The sequence below is a fragment of the Suricata suricatta genome, chromosome 17, assembly GCF_006229205.1.
Source record: "Suricata suricatta isolate VVHF042 chromosome 17, meerkat_22Aug2017_6uvM2_HiC, whole genome shotgun sequence".
Lineage (NCBI taxonomy): Eukaryota > Metazoa > Chordata > Mammalia > Carnivora > Herpestidae > Suricata > Suricata suricatta.
The window spans coordinates 24614922-24620691 of record NC_043716.1 but is presented as its reverse complement, the minus strand read 5'-3'; positions in this window follow the sequence as shown (position 1 = coordinate 24620691).

The window sequence follows — 5770 nt, the reverse complement described above, 5'->3', positions numbered from 1 at the left end:
CAAGGAAAACCACGAAGTGTTTTTGTGAAGGCATAGCTCTGTGTGTTTGTATCCATGGATCTCTGTGTGTGCATGATTGTGTGTGTTTGTATGTGTATCTGTGTGTTTGTATGTGCTGTTAAGTGAGTATGCATGTGGGGGGAGTGTCCGTATATGCATACATCTGTGTGTCTATGTGGGGGCGGTGCTAGTGTGCTATGTGTGAGTCCCCACGGGTATGCACGCAGGGACTCTGTGTGCCTGTCTGTGTGTGAGAGGTAGGGTGCCTGCTGGGTGACTTCCAAGGGGTTTCTCAGACCAGTAATACAACTAGGACTGCCATGAACACACTAGGACAGCTGTGGGAGGCCAAAGCTGGAAGGGTGGACAGCCCCTCCGAGAAGGGAATAAGACTTGAAGTTGGGACAGAGTGAAGAAACAGATCAGCCAGACCAGGGGTGACGAAGAACCAATCCCATAAGAGCCTGCCACATGAGAGCTGGGCCAAATGCCTAGTGGGACTCAGAATACCCCCGGGCCGTAGAGAAAGGGTACGGGTTTGGGAACAGCCAGACCTTCTTAGCAGCTACATGACCTTGGGCATTTCCAAGCCTTGGTTTTCTCCTCCCTAAAATGGGAATAATCATACCCACTGCCCAGTGCCTAGAACTAATAAGGAAATGCACATGGTAGGTGTTGCATAGCTCCTTCCATCAGCTCCTTCCCATAGGACCTGAGGATATCTTATTCTCTTTGGGATGGAAATCAGTAATAAGGAAAGCAAACCTGAGCCATGCCTGAGCTAAGCACTTGCCATCTGACATTTCAGATAACCCATCAATACCCCTGCTATTGTTTTACACCCAAGCCCCTGCCCACACCAGGGGTCCCCGGCAGGCCGTGCTATGTTGATGTGAAGCAGGGAGGCCACACTCTTCCCTGCTTAGGCTCTGTCTTTCATGGGCATACCTCGGGGCGGGCCAGGGGGCATTCTCCCAGCCTCTATGTCCTTTTCCCCCCCGCTGAGGCTGACTCTTACCCATTATCACTTATCAGCTAACATTTCCAAGGACCAGGCCCATGGGGTGTGAAAGACTTCTTCCTTTATTTCCTGGATACATTTTCCTTTATTTCTCTGAACCTCAGGATCTTCATCCTTGAAATGGGGATTCATAATTAACACTCTGCCAGTGAGGGCTCAGTGAGAGCTCATACGTGCAACTGCTTTGAACAAAGCCTTCCGCCCAGGTAAGGAATCAGCCCGTTGGGTTTCCCAGGTGTGAGAGAAATCCTTCAACATGGGCACCTGAATGTCCTCCAGGCATGCCCCCTTGTCGCTCTGGGAAGATGTCACACTCAACAAACTGAATAAAAGCCGCCCTCCACCCGGCTGTGCCTCGCCTACAGTTTGCTCCAAGGTGGAAAGCAAGGCAGGAAATCACCACATCCCACAAGGAGTGGAGAGGCAGCTGGAGCCAGCTGGTTCCCGAGGGTTTCTGGGCCTGGAATGCAATTTCCCAATCGGGAATTCATCCTGGCCGCCAGCCCCACCCCCACACCAAGAATGTCAGCAGCAGTACCCTTAGGCTTCCCTTCCTCAGACTTTCAGGAGAAGAATAGCCCCTCCCTCTTGTATGAAGAAGTTGAGGCTGGAGATCACTGGGAATTGGACCAAGGTGGATGGTCACTCACAGGTCAATTTGATTTTGGCCCAAACCACTTATTCACAGGAAGAGGATTCTGGGGCCCAGAGAAGAAAGTCACTTTGTCCAAGGTCACCCAGCTAAAGCCAGAGTTCATGCCAGCAGTAGATGAATGTGTAGATAACTACTGAATTACCAAATGTTTGACCCTACCCTGCATTATAAATTGAAGGGGGAAGAACTGGAAGCCTAGTTCAGGGAAAACACCTGGCTGGGGTCACAGCAAGCTGGTGACCGTGTCCTGGTGGAAATTACCCGAGCTGGTGTGGACTGGGCTGCTTTCTAGCTATGTGCCCTTAGTTAATAATAAAGGAGATAATCTCCCAGAGTGCAGAGCTCATCCAAGGACGTTAAGGGTCAGCTGGAATCAAAGCCTTCCATGAATCAAACTGGCAATCCGGCCTCACACCTTTCCCCCTCCCATTCAAACCTGACCGAGAGCTTTGGTGGCTTTTAACCCAAGGGAGAGATTCTCAGGCTGACCCCTGTGCTCTCCTCATTTCCCACCTCCTCCCACCGGACCAAGGCAGACCCAAAGCTTCCCCAAGGCTTCTGCCGAAGGCAGGTCTACCAGGTGATCCGCCAGATCCACTCCGGAGGCTCCATCCAGCACGCCCCGCCCCGGCGCCCCTCCCCGCCCCTCGCGCTCGATCTGGAAAACCTCCGTGGAAAAGGTGAGGAGCTGGAGGAAGGAAGTTAGACTGACTTCTGGGCCGGAAGAGCATTGGATCCCGCCAGTAGATCCTAAAGCAGTTTTTCCCGCAGGTGAAGGATCCAAGCCCATATACATAGCCCTGCTTCTGAGAGGCGAGGAAGGCCAGAGTCAGGACCCCAAGAAGGCCCCAGCCTAGCCCGGCACACAGAAGGTCGCGGGGAGGTATTTGCAGCCAGGGTCTCGAAGGTCGGGGAGTTGGCACCCGGCAGGACGGTCCCAAGGGAAGGAAAGAAGCCTCGTTGCAGTCCATGTGTCTGCAGGCCCACCACGACCCATTCGGGCTCTGCGGAGCCTCTCGGTCCCTCCGATGCACGTACCCGTCTCTAGGCCTGGATTTATGTCAGTTTGTGGTTCGGTCTCCGCGCCTCTTTGCGGATCTCTGTCCACCTCCGGCTCTAGCCTGCGACCGGCTGTCCGGCCGCGGCCTGGGCCCTGGCCTGGAGCGCCATCTCGTGGGCACTTGGGGACTTGTCGCGGCTCGTGGCCCTGGCAAGCTCCAGGTCCGCTTTGGGCCGGGAGCCTCGGCTGCTACCTAGGGGAGGGGCTGGGAAAAGAGCAGCGGCGGTCGGCTTCGGGAGTGGGTGGGGGGCGGGGCGAGCAGAGCTGCGCCTCTGAGAAACCAAAAGGAGCTCCATGGGCAAATAAGAATCTCAGAATCCGGCACTGGCATCATTCACTGACGATGACCAGTCTGCACGCCCAAGGGCGCTCCCTGGGGAACCCAGATCGGAACCCGGAGCTCAGGCTCCTTTCCCTTTGCGCTCTTCTCCGGGCGCACAAAGGTCTTCCCTCTGCTCTCCAGTCCCTGGAACGCGACCGCTCGGCCACTCGCCGGACCCTGCCTGCTGAGCTGGTACTCCAAACTTGGAGATCGAGGATAGCGAAGAGAGGAAAGAGTGGGATTAGATCTGGGGGTGCTTTCCAAAGCTGGGAAGAAGGCAAGCTCAGCGTTTAAACTTCGGCCTCATCGAGACTCTTTCCCTGGAACCATCCAATATCTGGGAAAAAGGGAAAGGGGGCTCAAGCTGAGGCGTTCACCTCTGTGTGTCCTGGGGAGCGCGAAGCTGAACGTTCCCCTCCAGCTACAGGGGGTGCCCTGCGTGGACGTTCACGGTACGCGGGGGAGGCGGACCCCAGTTCAGCGCCTCTGAGTGAGGGGACGGGCCAGGCCGCTCGTGCCGTAGATTTCCGCCACCACAGTGTGAGTGAGGGTGGGGGGAAAGAGGAGAAAATGAGTTCCCCCTAGGTCTGGAGAGCCACATTGCTTCAGCCCATAGCAGGGGGTCTTTGTGAGACGCCACCTCCACATCCCCCGTCTCCAAGTTCCCCTGTGAGGTCACACTCAACCATCCCACACCGCCAAGCACGGTTCTCTATCTGACCCCACAGTTCCAGCGCACATAGCCCCGAAGTGACCCTTCAGTCCCCATCAACCCAAAGACACCCTCCACATACAGCCGTGCTCGGGATTCTGCTGTCTAGGGCCCCTGGTGCCAAGCCCAGAAGGATTCTGCTGTCTAGGGTCCCTGGTGCCAGGCCCAGAAGGGTTAAGACAGCCTTGGGGCACCAGAGCGGAGGGACGCGCAGCGCCTGGGCTAATTGGTGACCCCGGGAACAATGAGGAATGTGAGGCGGCGGAGGGGGGTGGCGGGTGGCTTAATTGGGCCAGGGAGAGGCCTGGCCTTTGTCTGGGACAAGGCCTTACTGCTGGCCGCCCGGTTCTCGAAGCCGAACTCAGGTTCTTAGCTGGGACCCAGCGGAGCGCCTCGAGGGCGACTCCGGGACAGGCTTTGCCGGCGGGAGGCGGGGAAATGGGGAAATGAGTCCCCCAGCTGCACTCAGGGCCGGCGCATCCGGGGTGGCAGCACCGATGCGGCGAGGCTGCGGCCGCAACCAGGCCGCCCCGCCTGGCCTTTGCGGCGACCCTTTGGAGTTCCCCACTCCGCGCGCCGCCCTCACCGCGGTCTTAGGTCGGTGCTGCCCCCTGGTGTCAGCAGACTGCAGAGCACTGGCAGCCTCTGCACAATTCTCCTTAGACGTGCGGGGAGAACCCGGAAGAAGTGAACGCGCCCCTGCTCTTCGACTTTTAGAGGCGTTTTGAGCCGAAAGCGACCGCGAATAAACACACTGTCCACGAGGGATTCTATTTGAGCGGAGAAAAGTGGTCTTTCTGTCCTGCCCCGTTCCTGGACTGCCCCATTCTCTGTCCTGCCTGCGGAAGGTCAGAGAGCAAAGAAGCAGCCCACCCTCAGGAACCTGGGAGTCTTTTGCGCCCTTTCGCTCGCTCACTGGCCAAGCCCCTTGCCGAGTTCAGCGTAGGCTGGGTCCAGCTCCCTCCCTGGAAGAGGCGGACACAGTTCTCTTTCCTTGCAAATGTGTCGCCCCACGCAGGTGTCCTGGGCACTTGGAGGCCCAGATACTGGCATTTCCACCTCCACTGTTTTTTCAGCTCACCATTCCTGGTGTTCCTGGTGAGGTGGGGACCTATGCTCCCCTCCCCACAAAGTGCCCAAGGTGGGCAGGCGGAGTGTTCGGCCAGGGCGGCACAGACTCCCAAGGCTTAAAGAGGAGAGAACTGGGAAGGAGCTGGGGGGTCAGTGATGGACAGACCGAGGGTGGGCTAAAGGAGTAACCTCCCAGCTCTCACCCCTCCCCACTGCTAGGATTTGGGGGCCGGAGACACCTGTTGGCCGTGTGAAGCAGAGACAAGCTCAAAGGATGCGGTGGGAGGCCCGCTTTGCAGGAGTGAGCCACCGGCAAGAAAGTGCCTAGTGGAGACTGACACACTGGGACTCCCAGAGACACCCCAGCCGAACCCTTTATTATACCAGAGAACACGGAGGCAGGAAAGGACATACACTTCCCACACCGTCAAGAGAGATTTAGATGAGTTACTCGGGAGAACTTTAAGGCTAGACTCTGTCACTCTCCTCAACAGCTCGGACAAGGAGAAACATTTCTTTCTTCTTTTTTAAAAGTAATCTCTACGCCAAACGTGGGGCCCAAACTCACCACCCCAAGATCAAGAATCTTATGCTCTACCGACTGTGCCAGCCAGGCGCCCGGAGAACTGTTTCTTTTTGAGGTCCAGGAGGCAGAGAGATGGAAAAGGATTCTAGGGTCCGCGGTACTGGGTGCACCACGGCCAAACTCCTCCTCTGAAGGGAGAGAGGGAGTAGGGTGCACCCCTCTTACCAGCTCCGCCTACCCCGGGGCGCTAAAAGGGCTATCGTTTCGGCTCTGGAGCCCCAGAAAGGGAGTCAGGAGCCCCGGGGCGGAGTGGCTGGGGCGGCGGCCGGAGGAGAGTGGCCAGCAGAGGGAGCCCGGCCCCTGGCGTGGTCGCCGGCCCGCGCCGGGAGCGCGGGGTCTCGGC